Genomic DNA, 22,781 nt, shown 5'->3' with positions numbered 1-22,781 from the left:
ACCCACACAGCAAAGCCTCTTTAGGATCAACATTGTATGCCATTGATGATGTCTCTGTTGATAATGATTCTGTTTCTTAGGATTGCTGCCCAAATGACTGCAGTTTGGAATTTATCATGGTTTGGGTGTTGTCTCAAAGTAGGAAGGATGAAGCTGTTTTCTGGTTTAAGGGGAAGAAAAAAATTGTTGATTGAGCTCAGATGAATGAAAACCCAGGCAATATTAGCACATCATGGTACCAAGTGTTTCCTGCCATGTCTACCCTTTGCCTTGAAAAAATCCAGTAAGTCTCTCACCTTTGTGCTTGGCAAAATCATGAAGCAGATCCTCCTGAAAACTGTGATGAGGGACATGGAAAATAAGGAGATGACTGGTGACAACCAGCATGGCTTCACTAAGGGCAAATTGTGCCTGACAAATCTGGTGGACTTCTATGGCAGTGCTACAGAGCTGGTAGATGAGGGAAGGGTGACTGATGTCATCTGCCTGGACTTGTGCAAAGCATTTGTTAGTCTCTCACATAACATCCTTGTCTCTAAAATATAAATTAATTTGATGGCTGGAGCACTCAGTGGGCAAGGACCAGTGGAAGAGATGGTCTGTGCAAACCTCATGAAGTTCAAGGCCAAGCACAAGGTCCTGCATGTGGGTTGGAGCAATCCCAAGCACAAATACAGACTGGGCAACAGTGGGCTGAGAGCAGCTCTAAGGAGAAGGTCTTGGCAGGGTATTGGTGGATTAAAAAAAAGTAATGTGCCCCGGCAATGTCTGCTTACACCCTAGAAAACCAAGTGTGTCCTGGACTGCATCCAAAGCAGTGTGGCCAGCAGGTCAGGGAGGTGCTCCTTCCCCTCTGCTCTGGTGAGACTCCACCTGCACCCAGCTCTGGGCCCACCAACACAGAAAGATGTGGACCTGTTGGAATGGGTCCAGAGGAAGGCCACCAAAACAACCAGAGGCCTGGAGCATCTCTCCTTTGGGGACAGGCTGGAGGTGTAGGGGTTGTTCTGCCTGGAAGATTTTATAGCAGCTTTCCAGTACTTAGTGGGTCAGCAGGAAAGATGAACAGGGAGTGCAGTGATAGAATGAGGTGCAATGGTTTTAAAGTGGAAGAGGGTAGATTTCAGTTAGGTATTTGGAAAAATGATGATGATTAGAAAGTGAAACAGGTTGTCTTGAGAGCTTATGGCTGCCTCATCCCTGGAAGTGTTCAAGGCCAGGATGGATGGGGCTTTGGGCAGACTGGTCTAATAGAAGGTGAATCTGTCCATAGCATGGGGGTTGGACAAGATGATTTTAAGGTTCATTCCAGCAAAACCATTGTGTGATGCTCTGAAGTAGCAGCAAGCTCTAGAAAGTACTAGAGCAATGAGAGGTGTCCTGCATCTAGAAACCAGGTTCCTTGACCAGTGTGTAGATAAATACAAGCCCTAAGGAAAAACTGTCCTTTGTTACAGCAGAAGTCACCTTGATCTCTGTATTTGACAGGAGTGCCAAGGGAGGAATGGAAGAGTAGGAAGAGTGAGTATAGGTATTTCTAAGCAAGAAAATTGAAGAGCAGGTCTTTCATCTAACTCAGAGTGTCCAAGTTCCTGGAAAGTTGAGCTGTCTATGACAGATTTTTGATCAGACAGTTTGAATTCGACATTAGGACTCAATTCACCTGCTCTTGTTAATCTGTAGCTTCCCCACTAAGAACTTGTGAAGCTAGCCTGCAAAAAAATTGGGTTGGGAGTTGTCAGGGAGTTTTTTAGATGGACTCCAGGTGGTGTGGGACATGCCAAAGAGCCTGGAAGCATTTGACACAAGCCAGGACAGAAAGATTGAAAACATGTCTCTGGTCTCTGGAGCAGGATGTCTGGAGTAGCTGGATTTGAGGGGGGCCTTGTGCACTAATTGGACTTCCACTGCAGCTGAGGTTTCTGTTACTAAACTTAAAGCTTAGAGGCCCCATTTTGCTCAGCAGCACATGATAACTAGATAGGGATATCTTGTAAAAGAAGATCCCTGGTCAAAAGAACAGACAGGAAAAAAAACCATAAAACAACCAGCCTGGGAATAAAGGTGGGACACAAGCAGACAAAATGTTTTGCATTGGATTATACAGCAGGGTCATCTGTGGAGAGGAAAGTGGGGTCCTAGAACACACTGCTGGTGAATATCTTCTAGACTTGAGGAGCAGATTTAGATGCAGCCTACTGAGGTCATGTCCTCTCATGAGTATAGTGCTGCCTCTTCTGACGGCAGTGAGCACCTCTGCTTCAGGAGGCAGGGCTGCAGTCTGATCAGCCCTGCCTCACGTGGCTTTATTAACATTGTTTAATGGGCTTGATGAAGATAGAATGGTACTGGGCTTGATGCCTTGAGAGGCTACCTAGAACAGAGGCTAGACAGAGTTAAAGGAATAAAGTAGGTATTTATTAAAAGGCCTTCAAAGGATACACCTTGGGCACTACAAGAGCCTGGCTGTGGCTAAACCCAAGATGAACAATGGGTCATGATTTTTTGCACTTTTTAAAGTTTTGGTCCATTTATATGTTGGGGTCAATTGTCCAATTACAGCTTCATGTTATGAAGTCCCATCCTCCCAGACTGCACTCCTTAGTTTGCTGTATATACTTTTTGGGCCTGATGCTGCAACGGTGTCCTTGGTTCTGGGGCTGGAAAAGGATTGTATTGCCTAACAAAACTGTGAAGAGAACATGCTAACACTTTATATGAAGTTCAGAGTTATATACTAATGCAGTACAGTATCTGTAAAATCTGAAAGCTAAAGCATTAAGCATCAGGCTGTACACAACTACCCAGGCTTGCTGCAGGCAGTGTTGTGTGCATGCTCCTGCATCTTCTCTGCCTTATCTCTTGAGCTGCTCCTTAGCTCTGTTGAAAGCACGTGTGACTGCAGCGTAGATACAGACTTCCTCCTGCATTCCTATAGAAAAGATAAGGCGTGCAGTGTGTTCCTGTGCATCTGTGCTTGTGTTTACTGCACTCTCTAGGAATGCAAATGAATGATAAGTCTGGGTCAGGCCGGTGGTCTGTCTTACTTGTTTTCTTTTTTGTAGCTGCCAAGAGCACTTGCTTGAACCAGCTAATATCAGTCCACAAAAGTAGTGGAGAAAAAAGGATTTGTTTGAATTGTTATTACTAGAGCTTCTGGCTTGTTCTTACTTCATGATTGAGTTTGTTTTTGTAGGAAGAATCTTTGCTGTTATGAGTCACTTTGGCTTAAAAGCAGGATTTTGCTTTCAGATGCCTTTTGCCTTAAAAGGTGATGTTGCTCCTGGTGTTTGTCAAGTTTCGGAAAAAAAACCCAACAAATCGAAAACTCATCACGCAGCTCCTTCTTCTCAAGAAACACTTGAAACTTCCATAGTTCTTTGTTTTAGAAAAATCAAAATAAAGCAATACTATTGCTGATGCCTCTTCAGGGACAGCTTGATTTATATAACAGTAAAACATCAGACAGCGACACTCCTGCATGTAACAGGGATGTAGTCTGCTTGCTGGCGTGTTAGATTTCTAGACCATCTGGAAATTAGTGTCATTAAACACCTGAAATAACAAGATTAAAAAACCCAGACAAACAACAGCAAAAAGTGTAGGAGTTAAGCTACGGCAAGCCAGGCACAGTTGATCTACAGACCTAATGTCTTTCAAGTGGGTAGATAAAGCACAGTCTCGTCTGTGTGTGGTCACTAAGGATGGAACAGTTCTTTTTTAGAGGTTGGCTTTTTAATCCTACATAATTTATGGTTATTAATTCCACTGTGCTTAACTAGAAAATCTATCTGCAGTTCCAAACTTTATGCTGAGAAAATGTATACGCTAGCAAAAATCTTGTGGCAAAAACTGTGGTGTAACTCATTATCAACTATAAAGCTGCCATGGAAAAGGAAGGGATTGTTCTTCTCTGAAGGTTTTGTCTATGGCTCTGACATTACTGCTGCTTTTGTAGGTAGAGCTAACCTGTTATGCATTGGCTGATTGTGCATTCAAATGTTTCTGTGCATTTGAATATAGCTATATACTTGCTTTTCACTATGCAGCATCACTTGGTGAAATTTTACCACTTCCAGCAGAAGATGCTTTTTATTTGTGGGTATTTATTGCATAAACTGCTTCCACAAAGCTAAACTTGTTTCCTTGGCATTTGTCAGCCTAAGAAACTTAAAGGTTTACAAGTATTTACCAATTTTACTTTTCCTTGCCATGACCTTTTCCCTGTATAGGAAAAAGAATCCCACACTGTCTTCTGAATGCTTTCTGTGCATTGTTCCTTAGGACCCACAAAGCTTGTTTTTTGTACTGCTGGTGGACTGTAAGTCACAGCCTGCTGTTCTGTAGATACTCTGTACCTGGACTTTCCTCTACATGCCCGATGTGCCTTATTCTCTTGCCATTGCATGTTCACTCTCACAGTTTGAAAGTGGAGTCAATGACAAAATCACCTCTTTTTAATTTTTTTAAAATTCTGTATTGAAAGTGTGCAAGAAGAAATGTTTATATGGTGACCCAAGTTTCATTTTAGTAACAATCCCCACTGACGTTGAACAGTGTGTGGGGAAGTACAGAGATGAGGTGAAGGGGGTTGTGGGAGCAGTAATACTAGATTGAAAAGTTTGGTCCTGAAGTGACTCCTGATGACCACCTGCCTGTTTTCCTCATGAATCTGTTGGATTGTGTCTTGCAGTGGCATCACTGAAGGGGCCAGCTGTTTCTGCTGTGTGAGGTCAAGAGCTCCTTCCAATTGCATCTTCTGTGCCATCTGCAAAACCCCCAGTTACAGTGAGTTTCTCCTGCACACACTCTGTTTCCTCCAGTGAGGATTTGTTAGCTGTAGTCTGTGATAATTATATATTTCTCTATTTATACTTTGTCAGTTCACTTGCTACTGCATAAAGCTTTGATTTATGAATCCCAGGCCAAAAGAATACATACACTTCTTATATTCGAAGGTCATAGTTGCAAATTCTCCTGGCCAGCTGCATACCTTGAGGGAAATGATCAAAGACTATGTGCTTTGGGTGAGTGTTCTAATTATTCATCCAATAGCCAAGATGAGAACTGGACAAAATATTTTGTTCCTGAGAACAGCTTCAAAAAGAAAAACTTATTTAAATAAAAAATGGGGAAAAAAGTATTACTTGAGTAAAGAAGATTAAACTTGTTCAGAGTGCCAGAAACACATCATACCTGTGTGACATCTAGTCATAGGCATGGCAGGTGAAAATAGAGGGTGACTCAGTGCTGGAGTGTTCCCGAGTCTCTACCTGGATATACTCTTAAACTGAGATAATGGAATTTTCTCTGCAGTGCAAGAGAGCTACCTAATTCAGTGCTATTTGGAAACCGAATGAAAACTCTTGGAAAGCCTCATTCCCCCTTTTAGTTTCCACCTAAAGGAAATGAAGAAAATGCTTCTCTAATTCTGCCAGCTGTCTGTAAATGTCCATGTAACATATAACTTGCCTGTGATTCTTTTGTCAATAATTCTCTTGTGCTAATAACTCAGTAAAACAGACTCGAGTGATTTCAGTATTTTGCATAACAATGATAACAATTGCTTGCAAGGCCATCTCCAGTTCTCAGACAATTCTGACAATATTTACCTGGATGGAAGAGATGAACCGTCTTCTGAATTCCTGTGTGGAATCCATCTGCGAGACTAGAACGGTGGGAGCACATCTGTGCATGTGGAAGTGTTTGTTTTGATGAAAACTTGAGGACTAAATGAACAAAAAAAAACCCTGTGAGTGGTTAAGGGGCTGTCAAGACACTTGTACAGTTAAATGGCATTGAATGTTGACATGGTTTAGATTTCGGGTTCTGAAGTTGAGTGTACAGGAATTAATTGTACTCAGGTAATGGATTCTCCTGAGAACTAATAGCAGTAGCAAGAGGAACAATGCCTTAAGAGGAAAATGCCCTCAAATCTGTGGAAAGCTTTTAGCAAATGATTTTGGCACGATGTATATTTCTAGCCTGTGTCAATATTGCAGATGTGTAAATTATACATGACTTACAAAATAAGAAAATTTGCTTCTAGGGAGCTCTTGTGTTTTGCCTGTAAGGATGGAGCCAGCTTGCAACATATGTAGAGAATATTACCTGTCAGAAATTGAATATTGAGTGAAAGTAATCCTTTTAATCAAGAGTAGTTAAAAGTGAGGCTGAGTTGAAGGAAAAAACAACTGCTCAGCTGTAAGACTGCTTCCAGTGCTGCAGACATGCCCTGAGATGCATACTTTGTGTATTAAGAATATTGATCAGGGCCATGGTTGTACCTTGCATTACCACTGTTCTTCCTGATAATTGCAGCCAAGATTTCTTAACTCCTTGAATTCCGCTCCTTTCTTTGCACCCAAGTTCAGAACACTTGGTGCTGGTGTATTGGCTGAAGGAGGACACTGCTCAAAGGAGCAGATTCTTGGTTCATGGATAGATAGCTGGCAGAATCTACTGGCTGAGGCAAAGACATTCTGGCTTATATCAATTACTATTCCTGACAAATCATCTGTAGTGATTGTGGGTGTTTTCTTAAGAGAGTTGCTGTAAAGTAGTGTCATTGAAGGCAGTGGCTGGTATGCACAGTCTGAGGTACACTGAGCTGAGTGCTGTACAGGAGCCTGAGACTTTGTGTTTCTGCTAAGAAACACCCTTGGCTGGTTTCTTTTAAGTGGTTTTTTTTTTGCTTTTAATCAAAAATGGGATTGTTTCCGCACATGTTGCTTGTTCTCTCTTTCAATTGAGTCATTGTCCATTTCCTTCTCATTCTTTACAGTGCCTTGGGAAAGCTGAATCCCTCTTGAAACCAGGGAAGCCACCCCCAGTTAAAACTAGCTGACAACAGAGGGATGAGGTTGCAGATGAGTGATATCCAAGACATTTGTGTACTACGACATTTGGCTACTGCATCCTTGAGGAGGCAGAACTCTGCAGTTGTAGCTGCTTGAGCAGGGCTCTGTGCAGAGCAGGTCAGCCCTGGTGCTGGATGCAGAGTGGATACTGGTAGCCCTGCTGATGCATTTTCTTAACCCACAGCAATCTGGACTTTTTACTCTCACTTCATTGTTCCTTTGTTGAGCCTTCAGACTTCCTCTACAAGCTGCACAAGTGAATGCTGGCAGATGTGTCTGTTGGAAAGAGAATGGTCTGGTAGCTATCTTAGAGCTCTGCAAGTCCAGTTCCAGCTCTGTGATCTGCTTACAGATCCCCTCTGAGCATTCAGTATTATGGTTTGGTCTCTGTGCGCATTTCCTGTCTTTTAAAGGACACTGTTCACTTGGGGTGGGAGCTGAGGGTAAACATGGAGCCAGTGACTGCTCCAGTAGAGTGGTTGAAGAAATAACATAATGTGTAACCAGGATGTCTTTCTCTAATATTTCTGCACAGCCTAAATAGTATCCCTGAAGCCTTTTTAGCAGTCAAGGTGAGAAGATGTGTGTGGATGGGGAATGAGGGGTTGTGTATCATGGCAGTGATGCTGATGAGTGTGTGTGAGATCCCAGCGTGCACTGTCCCACTCTGATCACTGAGGATGTCTCGTCTCTCTGAGTGAAAGTGCTTGCTTGGACCTGGGACTCCAGATGTTAGCTTGGGTTCACACTCCTCACCTGGGATTCCACTGGCAGGTGCTACCATGTTCCTCATGTGGCTTTGCCTTGTGTAGCCTCATCTGCTTAACTCCTCTGGCCTGCCTGTTGCATGTTGGCTTTCAGTATTTACTTTAGGGTCATAGTAAAGTCTTTCACCTTGCTTTCCAAATGTCACCAGACAAAGTCCTTTTCAGAACCTGGCTTTTTCATGGCTGTACAGCCTACCTTAGAATAGTTGCTGTCCCTGGTGTGTGAATGAGTAAGATCTTTATAGGATTGACAGCTATAAAATATTCCCTCTGAACTCTGAGATGAAAGTGAGACATTTCCTTTCTCCTTCCAGAGGGCTCTTCTGCTGTAAGAGGAAGGGAGGTGGTTTCCTTTCCTAAGATGTAACTCCTATCAGGTATCATAGCAGTGTCTGTGGCACTCCAGGGCAGCATGCTCTGATGCCTCACGCTATGGGAAACTGGGAATGAAAGGCGACTCTGCCAAGAGGCTTCTGTCTGCCATGGTGGGATAGTACACGTGACTCCTATGGCATTACCTGGAGCTCACTGGGGATATAGTGGAAGGGAAATAAGGGAAAATTAAGTTTGGGTTCAAATATTCAGATTGCAAGCATACTCCCTGGAGCTGATCGGCTTGCTTGCTAATGGCATAGCACCGGGAACAGAATAAAGAGTTTGTTTGGTTTTGCGCTGCAAATACATAAGCCACCCTTGCTTTGGCTTCCAGCCCAGGGTGAAAAGGCTGGCTGATCACCCTGCTCTTTCAGTGTTGACAGCTGTTGTTGTCAGAGACAGATGTGACTTGGGTCTAAGATAAGGATAACAGCGTGAGTGCTTTTTACTGGCAAGGTAGATTTTTGGGAGATAATGCAGTTTGTCTGTTGCTCAGTTAAAGGGAAACGAGAAAGGCTTTTCTGTTCTCTTGGTGGATTTTATTAAATTTTTTTCATATTGATTCCTCTGATGCCAGGAGATTTGCTCAAATATTCTAGCACTTAACGGTCCTAGATTATATCTTTGGTTCATTCAGTTTCAAATCATTCCTTCTCATTCCAAAACCAGTTATCTTACTAGCATGGAAGCAGGCAGTTCTGGGATACCACTGGTTCTGCAGATCTAAGTCTCTGTGTTTGATCCTTAAAAAAACGTTTTGGAAAGCAGAACAAGAAAACAGTGTAGGAATTTGGTGGGCAGATAAACTGCATTCCTGTTTCAGGCTGTTTATTCATAGCTTTAAGGCAAAAGTAGGCTATTTTTAACTTACCTTTTTCCCCCTCCATATTAACCAAAACAAATTTCCCTCTCGAAGGAGAGGGTGGAGTTGGGAGGAAGGAAGGGTGGAATTGAAACTATTTCATTAAGTCAGTTTAAATATCATTAACACATGATTTTGTTTTTACATTACAGGTCTGAGCACAGAAGAGTCTCTTTACACTTTCCAAAGAGGGGAAGCTTTGTGTACAGAGAGGGTGAGTGAGGGCATTGGAGACAATGAAGTAGTTATGGAAAACTTATGACTTGTGCTTGGGGTGAACTGTCAGGAGGGTAATGCAGCTCTCCTGACTCCCGGTGTCTGTGTTTTCATGGTTTGTGGTAAACTGCTTCTGAAGCAGAGAGAGCAAGAGCAGCTCCAGCAGTTTCCTTACTAGGTAGATGTGACTTTGGCTTTAACTTCCATGATTACTGACTCCAGTGTGCTGCAGTAAGGGTGGCTAAATCCAGGGCCTGTGGATCAGGTTTGCAGAAGGAAGGGCAAATACTTCATACTTTGAGACCGAATGATAACCCAGGAGCTGGTGCAGAGCATTCCTTCTCTTTGAATCTCTTGCACTTTGATGTTGATTCTTCAGTACCTTTTAGTTCTCCCTCCCTCTGTTGGTAAGAGCTGGACGATCTTGACAGTGAAACATCTGTGAAGTTCACCTCTGGTGGTGGAGTGTAGAGCTCCTCATGCTGTCCTGTCTGACTGCACACGTTACTCAAGATTAGATCCTAAATCATCTCTTCTTGCAATGCTTTACTCCTGCTGTGTGTTCTCCCAAACTGTAGGAGAGCTGATGAGAAACAGAAGTTGTCTTTGTGTCTAAAGAAAATAAAAATTTTCCTGTTTTAGAAATACACAGGAAACCTGCCCCAAAACATGCAAGCCCCTCTCATCCAGTGATAGCATGTTACCAAGTTATTGAACTCTGAGTGTAAGCTTAGACCTAGAAAGACAACCTGATTTTCCAAGCCTGAGTCCCAAGGACTTTTCCAAGCAGGAAGATTCCCTGCTCCTGAGAGATCAGCGTGGGGCAGGAGCCCTTTCTGTGGACTCTTGGGTTCTCTCTTTATCTGCTTTCTTCTCCTCTTTGACTTCTCTCACTGGGAAGCTGCTCCAGATCACAGCTACTTCGTACTCTGATTTCTCTGACGACCAGCCAAGAAGAATTTTTGGTTGGTTTATCTCATTTCTGCACCATGATAATCCCATGGTTTAAATGTCTCTCTGCATTTCTTGTGGCTCCCTCTCCTCAAGTGTGTTTGCAGGCAGTGATCCTGTCCTCTATTGTGCTGTGTTCTGTCAACTTAAGTCAAACTTTCCTGATAGGCCTCTTAGTCTAACCAGCACTTCCATGCACCTGATTTCAATTCAGTAAATTGTCTTTGACCAGAACAACTCATAATAAATGTCTGAGAAAGGCTGCTTGCATTAATGCTGATTTCAACATGTAACCATTAACTGTGGCTTAAACATGATCACATATATACATATATGTATGTTTGAGCAGAATCCTCTGATCTTGCTTTGAGGACATCAAGTAATGGTGACTCTTTCCTGTACAAGGATAGTTCTGTCAATGGCTGGTTACTTTGATGTTTAACTAGGTACTTAATTTGAATATGCTGCCTTCAGTCCCTGCATCCTGAAATGCCTTTCCTTGTTAGTTTACAGAGGCTTTTGTTGAGCAAAATCTGATTTTGCTCAGAAATGCTCTAATACTCGTAGGCTATGTAAAGCAATTAGTACATTACAGTAGTTTGTATTTCAGAAATCAAACACTCTTATTCCAAGAAAAAGTCCCTTTTAAGGTGTGTTTGAGTATCCAAAAATTACTCTCTATCAGCTTACATCTCCAGATGACACTAGGCACTGCATCAGCAAGAGTATATGCAAAGAATGAAAATAAAGTCCATTATTTATGACCCTCTCTCTGAGATTCCCTGGCTTGTGTGAGAAAAGTGGAACTGCTTGGAAATACTTTGATTCCCCCTGGATTTCTGGCTTCTTTGAAGGTTGTCTTGATCTTTGTGAATAATCTTGGGTTTATACGTTTGATTTCATGCCAGCAAACTAAATCTTTCTGTAATGTGCATTCCTTAAGGCTTTGTATATCATGAAGATTTGAGGGATATCTCCCACTGCTTGGTGTAGTGCTGTTTTCCTTCTGCTGGCACCAAAGAAAAGCAGGATGTGGTTGTGAGCCAGGCACAGCCTGCTGTGCACAGCATCAGAGTTTGTTACCTGGCTGTGCTGCCTGTCCGTGAGCAAACTGCGCAATTGCTCCGTGGGTCTGCCTTTAAACTGGGGGCAGTGACACTGTGCCTGGCCGTGCAGAGCTCTTGGACTTCCTAAACCCTTCTAAAGACACTCTGTCTCACACCTTAGCCATTGGGCTTACAGGGATAGTAACACAGGGCTGCTAGTGGAGATTAGCTTGCGCTCCCAAAACCCACCTGACCTAGCAAGACAGCTCTCTCACTGCTGGGAGTACTCCTCCTTAGGATGCTGGTCAGGGGGGTTGTGATTTTCTTTTTCATTCCTTGTGCTCTCCCAATAGCTGTTTTTTGTTCCACACTGTCTCTTGTAATATACTCTAAATTAGTGGCTTCTAACCTTTTTGGAACAACAAAGTTTCTGGCAGGCTGAGCTTCTTGTTTGTCATACATCACTATTCTCACATTCAAAGTGCAGTAATTTTGCTTATTGGAGAGGCTACAAACATTTATCTTGCTCCTGTGAGCTTCTACTGGGGAACCATTGTGTTGCCCTCAGCATAAGGACTGTTTTTCTTCTGCTTCACAGTGCCTTCCTCTAAAGTCTTGATTAAAGGTGTAGTAATACAAATACATTTGTCCTAAAATCAATTGAGTGTATACCACATGCCTTTTAAAAAAACCCCAATGGATATAAGTTGCCTTTTGAATTTAAACTGAAATCCTACCATGAGAAAATTAATTGGTCTTTCCTTGTCTGTTGGAGTTTTAGTCCAGAGCTAAATGATTTTGGCAAAATACTTTCAGGCACTTCACTTTGATAATCATTATTTCATTTATAATTTCACAATGACATGGTTTTGCCTTAAGAAAATGCCTGTGAGCCCCTCCTGCTAGATTACTCTGCCAGTATGTGTATATAATTTATCAGATATGTATGTTAAGAAGGTAGCTTTAACTTTTTAAGAAGGTGTTTTTAACTGGGTACACCTTCTCTTAGATGACTGCCATCCTTGTTCTCTGGGTATCCTTTACATCATTTAAAGACTGTAATAAACTCAGCAATTAAAATAACTTGCCATACATTCCATTGTCATTGAATAATTTTTCACTTATGCAATTATAGTGTCTTCTACTTTCTCTTTTCACATTTCTCTGGAAGTAGAAAGTGCTTTTCTGCTTTGAAAAGTATTCTTTTCCTGCTTTGTCACAAGTGGTGTTAGTTTATTCTGCATTACTTTTTTAGTCACTTGCTCTAGTCCTTTAAAAGTGCAATTACATAATTCATATAAATTTAGAAAGGGAAAGATGAAGATCTCTCATGTCTATTTTTTTAATCCTCCTTGGAAGCTGGGGAGAATTCAGGTTAGGATTCTGGCAAGTAATTAGCATTTGAATTGGAGGTTGAACAGTTTCTCACATGTGATGGAGGAGATGATTCTGGGGTTTGTTTGCCTTTCATTGGGAGAAGTAATCTCTCAGTTTTAATAAATGACTGGTTTTGAGTCCTGAAGCAGCTTCCCCATAGCTGTGTTGTTTGGTTTTGGGCTTTTTTTTTTTTTTTCCTTGTCAGAGAAGGTCGGTGTCTAGTTTGCTTTGAATTGAGAGGTTAGTCAAGCCCTCTGTATTAACCTAGAATGTGCGCAGTCAAACAGCCTCTGCTTTGGAATTTGGTCTGAATAAGGCTGATTTTATTTAGTTGTACCACAGCAGTGTTCACCAGCCCCAGCTGGCAGCTCATTCTGTGTAAGCACTGTGCGACTGCAGGACAAGAAATGGTTCCTGATCTGACAGGCTTCAGCCCATGTGGGATAACTGATCACTGTGTTAGTAAATGCTCCTGCCTAAACAGAGATTTCATCCTGGCTGTGCCCAGCCCTTCCAGGTGGAGGGAACACAGTTCAGGGTGAGAGCTGTACTTTGTGCATACACAGTGCGCTCAGTCTGTGTAGAGTAGCTGTAATTGTTTCCCAGGTGTGAAGCCTGGGAAACATCCTTGCCCACAGGCTGCTGTTTTCCCTGAGTAGCACCTGGGGAAAGACAGTGACCAGCAGTGGGCTGCTGGTGTCCTGGTGAAGATGATGCAGTCCTGCCTCTGCTTTTCCCAGAGAACCCCTTGCAACTGAACAGGGAGAGGAGCTCTGGGCTGTGTGGATTGTTCTTGCAACCTGTTCCCACCCATCTGTGTTATGGGGCAATTCAGCACCTGTCAGGAGAGAGATAAGGGAACGGCTTAGGGTTCAACTTCTGTTAGAGGCTCATCAGTTTGGGCTATATGAGCTCTTCTGTCAGGCCACATATTGAGACATTTGCAGTCTACATCGTTAAGTTCTATTTAAGGACTCATTTGCCTTGTTCACTTCAAAAAAAAAAAAAAAGTTGTTTTAACAGAAATCTGGGGTTTATCATCTTCCCTTCTGCTCCTGGAATGTGCATTTAAACCCAGGATTAGGAACTGATGGACAGCTCTGATGACATGAATCTAAGGGAGAATAATTCAAAACTGTCTTGTGATTTTTCCTGCTATGCTCGTGAGCATCGCTAAGATCTATTTGTATCAATCTGTTGGCCCAGGAATAGTGTTGCTTCCACTTGCATTTTCCTTGCATATCAAAGGGTATATCTACAATTGTAAGGGCTGCATCTTGATCCATTTTAAATGGTAACACAGATTGCATAGGAGCCTGAGATTTGTATTTGCACTCTCCAGAGTAAGATTTCCAGTCGTCATAGTGAGAAGTGGATTAATTGCTGCAAATTCCATGTGTGTACTTGAATCTCATCTCTGGAGTCATTTTGATGCTTTGAGCCCATCATTAACTTCAGATGCCTATAGCCTAGCTGAGTGCCTCTGACTGACTTATATGGGCTCTCTTTCCAGACAGGAAGGGGAAAGAGATATTTTAGAACATAGTTCATCTGACCCTGCTTTAGCCAACTGCTTTAGAAACAGATGAATCCTGTCCTGCAGGTGACTGTTTCTCTCCACTGACTGTTGTGTCAGATGTTGATGTCAACACTTGCTGAAATGAATCCTGTATGAAATATATCCAGTTTTAAATTTAACTGATCAGGCATTTTCACTGAAATGTAGTTCCCAGCCATCAAACATGTCCTGGTGCCCAGGGAGCTGGTTGCGTGCTGTAACTTTCTCTACTTTTATTCTCCAGCTCTTTATCTAGAGAATGAAAATTATTCCATCATGACAGGAACACTGGCCTTTAGAAAGCTCCTTTTATCTACACAAATACTTTCTGCGGTATTTTTCCACTTTTGCTTATCCATCTTAGAGCTGGATTAACTTCAGAAAGACCTTGTATGGAACTCTGAGGCACATTTATTTCTTTGACCAGTAAATCAGTATTATAGTTTCCTGGGGCCTGGAAAAGAGGGTATTATTATGGAGTTATACTAAGTCCACTTTCCTGAATGCTGAATTTCCGAGGAAAAGATATAAATCTCCCCTGTGCAGGAGAAGAAGCTATATGAAAAAGACTTCAGGTGCCTTAGTCTCTTTGTGTTTATGCTTGCTTGCCTTTCTTTTCTACCTTCCTCCCTTTCCTCAGGTGTTGCTATATATTACTTAATCTCCTTTGAGGTAAGTATAGCTTTTTTGTTGCTGTGTGGAACACATTAGTATTCAGAAGAGCCTTTTTCTGTGTCAGAGCCAATATTTTGCTTCTTTGTAACCCTAACCTTCTTGGAACTCTCCAGCTAATATTTTTCTTTCCTTCTGTCTTTTATTGACTGTGGTACATTGAGTATTGCTTCCCTCCCCAGTAACTTTTTGGTTTTTTGTTCATGACTAATACATCCATTTTATGAAGGCATGAAACCTATTTACAGAGAGGAAAGCAAAGCTGGTTGCAGGGGCTTGATGGAAGTGACAATAAGCAAGCACAGGCTCCTGAGCCATGTGTTTTGTATAGATGAGGTCTAGCATGCAGCAGAGGCACAAATTCTGTGGCTCCACAGGATCCTTCTGGCTGTGTCTGGTCTGTCTGGGAGGAGTTGTGCTGAGGCTTGCTGGCAAGGGTTTAGGTGAGCAGAGGGGGTGACAATGGCGTTCCATTTCCTCACCTCATGCCAGAGGAGAGGAAATCCCAGCTGCTTTGCACCTCTGTGTCTCTTCCCACCATTCTTTGTCTGCTTGCACTGCAAACTGCATCACGAAGAAAATTTATTCCTCCAGTGCCAGTACAAAACACAATACAAAACACAGTGTGTGGAGCTTTGCATGCTGTCCCCTACTCCCCTTTACTTTCCTTTCCTCTGTGTTCTGCTGTCATTTTAGGAGACACTGAAGGAGTTCCAGTGACTGAAGTTAGTTTTCACTTAACTTTTGTCCCCTCCCCATCTCACTGTATTCCTATAGCCTTGACACAATCTCATTGTATGCATGTTTTAGAAGGCTCGGAATTCCCATGGCATGCAGGGGAGGAGGGATGACTTACCTGCTTTGCAAATATTTATCATCATCTCCACATGTTGAAGCTTTCAAATAATTTCTGCCAGGTTCTTCTCATCCACAGCAGATTTTTGCACCACAGAACAGACATACATGGGGCATAATAGGCTGTGCAGGAGCACCTGGGAAGTTTTCTGGTGTGGAGAGGGGATCTTAACTGGCTGCTTTGGCTCTGGTTGGCATTCCATGAAGTTCCAGGGAGATAATACTTTGGGTTGCCAAGGTATTCTGGTAGTGAGGGGTTAAGAAAAGTAGACAATTGATTGTGGCTGTAAGGAAAACCACTTTTTTATTTGTTTGGGAATATTATTCCAGATCACCTTTCCTTTTGTCATAGATTAAATGTGGTTGTAGCTTCTCTGGTTTCATGTGACATGCTTAGGGCCTGAAATGCAGACCAGTGTTTTAAGTGTCTGTTCTGGCATCTCACTAGCAGACTTGTCTTGTTCACAACTGGTCTCTTAAAGGATGAAGCTAACTTGTCACATTTAGGCCACCAAGTCACTGGGTCAGTCAGCGTTGCTGGTTATTTGCAGTGAAGTCCAAAACACACCTTAAAATAACTTTTTTTTTTGGGCAATCCAAATTTTGATAACTCTCAGGCTTCTCTATAATTTGCAGATACTCTGTTCTCACTTTTGCACCTTCCATTTGGTGCTCTCCCAGCCCTACGTTGTCCACTGGTAATGGTCACCCATAAGCTGTTCAGAAACTTTTGATTCTCTGCTTTAAAAGGGCTGTAAATTTAGTTCATAGATGACAAATCTGGCCACCTAGGCAAATAAACAAAAACAATCAACACACCAGAATTTTTCAAGATGAGGCAAAGCTCTGACAGGAATAGAGCAATAGGAGAGAGTTGGTGGTGGGGAAATCTGACAAGTTAATTTATTTTTGGTGTTTTAATTGGATCAGTTGGGAGACAGAAAGAAAAGATGGTGCAGGAGACAAGAGTCATGGAGTCCTGAGAAAGGGGAGCAGGGAACTGTAAACATGACCAGCAAAATAATCTACTATATGTGCAAAGTCCATTTAAATGTAAATTACCCAAAGTGATTTTTAGTGGAATTTTTTATCAGTGCAGTGTAGAAAGACCGAATTATTTTCTCCCTTGTTTAAATACGTGATGAAGACAGCTGTAGAGAGCTATAAACATCCCTCATCTCTCTACCTCCTCCCACCCACTTCTTTCCTTCAGGCTCCTTGGAGCTGTTCCCTGCAGCAATGCTTCCAGGTAGTGACAGTGTGGATGTTCACTTCAGTCACCAGGGCCCTGTCAGGGCCAATTAGCATCCTAATGACTGGCGTGTACCATCCTGGCAACATTCAGTCTGTGCTCTGTACCAGGGGACCTCTCCTCTTAAGAACCCATCTTGTCTCATCTGGACCATACTGGTTACAGAAATCTGTAAAAAAAAAAAAAAAAAAAAAGAGACGAAAATTTCCATTTCATCTTGTCTTCTGAGTCCCAGGGGCTTCAGCACTGAACAAATATACTGTCCTTTCTTTTTGCTGAAAGTGATGAATCTTGGCTTCAGGGAGGGAAAAAAATCAAACTACTGCTCTTACAGGTACTGAGGACTTTGGGGCTGAAGCTTCAATGAGGCAAGGTAATGCAGTACTTGTTCTTCAGAGCTTTGTTGAATGAGAGCAATCAAAGACCAGCCACATAGTCTTTAAATATTGAGTACCTCGCTGGTATGAGGACTAAAGTGGTACTTTCCTGAAATTGCTGCTACCTGTTGTTTGGTGGTCAGCTGCAAAATCCACTTGAGTAGCATCTGCTGTCAAAACCGTGCTTTTGTCATTCAATCAAACCAGAGCTGCATGCAGTGCAGAGATCTTTTGGGTAGCACAGGCCAGGGCATGCAGGTGAGGAGATTTAGGGGAGGTTTCACAGCAGCTCAGTGCATAGTGGGAGTACAGGGTGCCCCTCAGCACCCTTTGTGAGTTTGGAGATGGTCAAGGCTTTGTACTCTGTTCTACCAGACTGGAAGAGGAACATCTCTAGCAGCAGCAGAGTTAAATGCTGCAGTATTAAATCACCCCATCCCTGTGCTGGGTTTTATTGTTCAGTGACAGCGTGCTTTCCAGACAAACTCACACATCTATCCTGATTTCAGCCCTAAAAGTCACTGTTTCTTCTTGTTAATATGGCATTGCTGTCTGATCCTGCCATGTCCTAGCTCTTCAGTGGCTTAAATGCAGCGTCGTGATGCCAGGGCCAGCTGGTTGGCACAGCTGGCACAGCCAGACTGGGTCATCTGGAGGGAGAGGTCAGCAGTTTAATGGTCCTTAAGAGGAGCCAAATCAGCAGCCATGCCAAAGAGCAGCTGAAGGGCAATGTGTTACCATGGCTGGACTAGAAGAAGCTGCAGTAGGGAGGATTTCAGTTTATGGGGCTGTGGAGGTGGCACCTTTCACTGGTAGCAGAACACCGTACTACTTGAAATGGCATTGCTAACATTCTGAGGACAAAAAAAGATTTTCTTCCCTGTAAAGGGCAGCAGATCTTGAGTGTGAATGCTGGAGAGTGAGTGAGCAAGGATTATTATTTTTAAGGTCATAACTATTCTTAAAACACATACAAAAAAATAGCCCTGCCATCCCCTAGCCCAGTGTGCAAGGCTGAAAGACAGCACATTAACATATCCACATGGTGCATATGCTATTTTTAACATTGCTGTGAGAATTTTCCTGAATTTTTTTGAATGGCGTTTGCATTTACTATCAGAATGCTGTCACATTGCTATAATGACTTTTTAAACCCTAAACTTGATGTTTTCATTCATCTTCTGCAATGTCACAAGAACTTGTTGGCTAGGAAGGCTGCAGGTACATAAATAGGAGCACTGTGTTTGTTCAAGTACTTGCCTGCACCTCTTGTCTCTTCTGGATGTGTCCCCAGAAGACCTAAACCTGTGCCCTGGAGCCTCTTCTCAGAAGTGCCACCTTGAATGTCATCGTATCTGCTTCAATCTGGTTTGTAGTGCACTGAGCCAGCTCTCATCCATGAGGTATAGTAAATCAGCAAGGCTGACTGACTGCATGCTCACAAAGTACCCAAACAGAAGCCCTCCTAAAATGGTCCAATGTTTTGAATTCTTCCTTTTGTGATCTCTTTTATGTGCATGGTTTAGTTTGTAGATACCTCTGAGACTGATGCCCTCTGTCCCTCCCTTGTGGGTCCCTGAGCATCCCCAAATCTGACATTTTAGGCATCACATAGTCACGATATGCTGCTTTCCCAGGACATCTTGCATTAAACTCTACTGTAGGTCACACTTAGTTTTTCTTTACAAACATGGAGGCCAAAAATTTAAAATAAAACATAGCCTCTAATAAAAGTGTGATTATTGTATAATGATCCCTCTTGAGAAACGTGGGTGCTTAGTGAGGTGTCAGGTATTAGATGAAACGGAGAAAGTTGGCAGAGCTAATGCAAAAGATGGATAACAACAGGGCAGATTTTCCCGCATTAGTCTGTCTGTATTCCTAATCCTTACCTAGAGCTATTCTACCTCTCCCTTCAGAGTAAGGAAGTAGGTTTCTGTGGCCTGTTTAACAAGAGGATAGTGCCCTGCTACTTTCCAAAATGTGTATGGGAAGAGAGCATGTGAGCTCCCAGGCAAGGGTTCAGGGTCCCTGACACGGATTTTTGGCAACTAAGCATACATCACCTGGAAGCCAGGGGCTGGTTATTTGTCCATGCTGCAGAGAGGGGCAGAGCCGTAGCATGAGCCAGCCCTCCTGTCCCAGTGGAGCTTCACAGCCTTCAGAGCCAGCTGGTTTTTCAGGACTGGAGCCAGAGGCTGAAGTTAGGGATTCAGGACTGAGGCTCCAGGGTGATCCCCAGCTGCCCAGGAGAACATAAATCTCACTGGTGTGACTATAGATGTATCTTTTGTGGCTAAATCTGCAAAAATCACATAGATCTCTAACTCCCACTGATCTTGAGAGGATTAGGTGCCTACATGACTTTGTATATCAAAACTGCCTGCTTCACTTCTTTTGCCAAATCAATAGAATACCACGTCTTCTTTTTACCTCCCAGTCTGGCTTTGTAAAGATGCAAGGGATTTATCCTGAGGATTTGTTTCTAAATCAGTGGGGACATGCTCTCAGTTGGGACTTTGATCACAGGGTAATTATTGCTTTATGTCAGGGTACAGAGCTGTCACATACAGTTTTCTGCTCAAGCACATAGTCAGACATCAGTCTGCAGCTCAGATATGGTCAAACCAATAATCTGGGTACTTGGTGGTTTTCTGTAGTGCAGGACAATTCCCAGAGATTAGTGTAAATGTAAGAGCCTTTCTAAAGGAAGCAAACTACAATCCTGTGATTGCATTAGATGTTTCAAATGGCTCTGTAAAGACTTGGCAACTATGTATTTTTGAAGCACATTTATTCTTCCTACAGCTTAGATCCTAGCTCAGTGATGAATTACTTTAAACTTTAAAATGAACTCCTTGTCCTGATGTCAGGATCTGTTGTAATCTAAAGGTGACTTGTAAGAGAAAACAAATATTAATTTGGCTTGTGATTCTTTTTCATCATACAGTAGGTAAAAAGAGCACAAAGAGCAGGCACTTCTTGAAAGCTTCAGTGGCTGAAGGAATACTAAAATAAAATGTAGTTCTTTCAGACTTGTAAAATTTCTTTCTGATTGAAGTTCCTTTTCTTTCAAGTCCACTTCAATTAAACACTGGAGAAAAACCTCTATATTTGTTTCAGAGTTTCAATGTCCTTTCCAGGTAAAGTGCAGGAGCTTGCAGTGTCTATTCCCAGGACGCTTGTGGAGGAGACTTGCAGTTGGCTATGCCAGTTACAAAAAGCTGGCTGCTAAAGAGGTAGGAAAAGGAGAGCTTAGGGTTAAATTTAAAATTTATCCAAATACTTGGAAGGAAGAAAGCTGCCGTCTTCTTGCTATTCACAAAACTCATCTTTTCCAATTGCTGAGACTGATTTTAATTCCAATTGTGGTCTGTATTTGTCTGTACAAGTTGTTTTTTACCAAGTGACTGATAATGTCTTGTCTCGGCATCATACTGTAAATCAAAACCCACATGAACTGATATGATAGCTGATTTTTGTCTGGAAGCAAAATATCCACCCTAGCATTTACATTTTTTGAGTACAGACTGTGGTGTTTTGCTTATTTCCCACTCCACCCTGTACTTACTGCTTTTTCTCACTCATTCTGTATTTAAGGGGTTTTCATGAATCTCTGTGGAGTTAACTGGTGTACCTTGTGTTTATTAGGATAAATGTTTTTTCAACAGTAATCTTGAATACCAATAATGAATTAAAAACTTCTGCTTGTGACTTACTGCATTTATGGTCTGCATCATTCCTAGTGTGGCATCATGGCATGGTATTTAGAAAAAGCCTTTAATGAGGGAAATTTGGTCTCTGCCTGCCTTTGAGTTTGGGCTTGTTGTGGGCAAAGCTGTGGTGACAAATTCCTGGTCTATCCAGCTGTAAGAGTCCCTAGATTGTCTGTAATTTAAATCTGTGGCTGCAGCAGGTTGAGGGGACACATGAACAGCAACTGTGTCAGCATGCACACTGTAACCTGTGTGATTTACTGTAACCTGCTGCTGGATCTGATACCCCAACCAGTCACTTCTGTGTTGCATTTCAGGGTCTGGGAGTAATGTGGAAAGCAGCAGTTCTGCAGTGGGTTTGTGTGAAGTAGAAAACAGAGCTGCATTTGGTGTGGCATAACCAGCAAGTTGTTTTTCTGTTAGAATATATTCAGTCTCTGTTTTGAGTATTTTCAGTTGGCTGCAAATTTGTTGTGGAGCAGTATAATGCACTTAAACATTATGGCCAGCAAGGAGACGACTTCTGAGCTTGGTTTTGGGACCAGTCTTTGTGCTGGGGTTCTGGAATGGGGTTGGTAGCAGGATTGCCATGCACTCTGTTATTCTGCTGGATGAAGGGGTGTCAAGATACCATAGTTATCTCACAAGGAGCTGCAGGAAAGGTGATATTTCTGTTCTTAGGCTGCTTGAGCTGTGTCTCATTCTGACCAAGGAGTCTGTAGAGCTGGATGGACTAATTCCTAAGCCTTGCTCTGTGCAGCCCTGGATGGCTTGAGAAACAAATGTGTAGTGTGGGGGAATAGTGGCCAGAACATGGGTTTTGAGGACTATGCTCTATTGTTGCAAATTAGATGAAAGTAGGTTGGTTTCTTTTCTGTGCCTGGGAGGGACAACTACTTAAATGTTGTCACTGGCTGCCTGGAAGGCAGCTGTGCCCTTCTGCTCCATTGTGGCTGGCTGACTGCAAGCTCAGGCAGTACTTAAAATGCAATCCTCCCAGGACTGCCAGCATTAAGGCGCCAGGGCACAGTTCTACAACAGTGAGCTGCAAAATGTCTGGTTGTGCAGTTCATTCTGGCCTCTGTGGCTCCCCAGACAGTTCATTGTCTGTCAGAGCTGTATGTTTTCTCCCTGTTCCAAAAATGTGGTTACAAATACTGTGTTTCTGGCTTATTACTTTGAACATTTTTTCTGCCAATTCACAGGGCTTCCTTTTCCACCACCCAAGTGCAAAACACTCATCTTCGTTGTCAGCTCTTCATAGCCTACCCTGCCCTGTGTATCTTGTCCTGTGCAGCGCTGAGACATCACCCCCCATCTGCTCTGTCAGCCTCAAGTCTTCATTTGTCATGCAGCTCTGAAAAACCTCCTTCATGTTTTCTTCCGTGTCACATCTGGCAAGAGGAGCTCTACTTAAAGGTCACCAAAACTGACAACTTTTCTCATTCTCAGTCCTCCCATAGCACTCTCCTGTGCCAGCAGCAAGCGGGGAGATGGTGAGACAGCTGCTCATAGGGAGTACCTGCAAAGCTCCAGGGAGAAGCTGCTGAGTGACAGAACTGCCCGTGACCCCCTTTCTTTGCCCATGTCAGTGCTCTGCTGCTGCCCAGGGAGGATTGGCGTGTGGAAGGAGGGAGAGCACTGCCTGCTGGGGCTGGCCTTGTCCCTGCTGAGCCACTCTGCTCCAGCTCCTCCAGCAGAGGCAAGGCTGCCTCTGCACAGCGCTCCTCAGCTGTGAGTAAGGGGTGTCTCCCTAAGGAGCTTTGAGTTGGGGGTTGATGCCATTGTGACAGGCTCCTTCACATGTCTCCCTCACAGCTCTGTGAATCCCCCCAGGACGAGTCCTTTAGGACAGGGACAATGTCCCCGTAACTTTGTGGCCACTATATACTTAGCA

At 42.9% G+C, this 22,781-nt stretch overlaps 1 protein-coding gene across 4 annotated transcripts in view; it reads left to right on the top strand.

Annotated features, from left to right (window-relative positions):
* The window catches only part of TSPAN4 (tetraspanin 4), a 415,983-nt gene that overhangs the window by 65,830 nt on the left and 327,372 nt on the right, over nt 1-22,781 (top strand). For 2 of the 4 annotated variants that reach the window (XM_041481225.1, XM_041481227.1), the window contains 2 exons: nt 4,694-4,788; nt 9,017-9,078. The gene's annotated coding sequence lies outside the window, so the exon portion shown is untranslated. The remainder of the gene's footprint in view (nt 1-4,693; nt 4,789-9,016; nt 9,079-22,781) is intronic. The other 2 variants (XM_041481228.1, XM_041481229.1) reach the window with 2 other exon arrangements.

This window comes from Pyrgilauda ruficollis, unplaced genomic scaffold (genome assembly GCF_017590135.1).
Source record: "Pyrgilauda ruficollis isolate IOZ18807 unplaced genomic scaffold, ASM1759013v1 scaffold55, whole genome shotgun sequence".
In the NCBI taxonomy this organism is placed as follows: Eukaryota; Metazoa; Chordata; class Aves; order Passeriformes; family Passeridae; genus Pyrgilauda; species Pyrgilauda ruficollis.
Note: the sequence above shows the minus strand (reverse complement) of the source record. Positions and strands in the feature narration are given on the sequence as shown.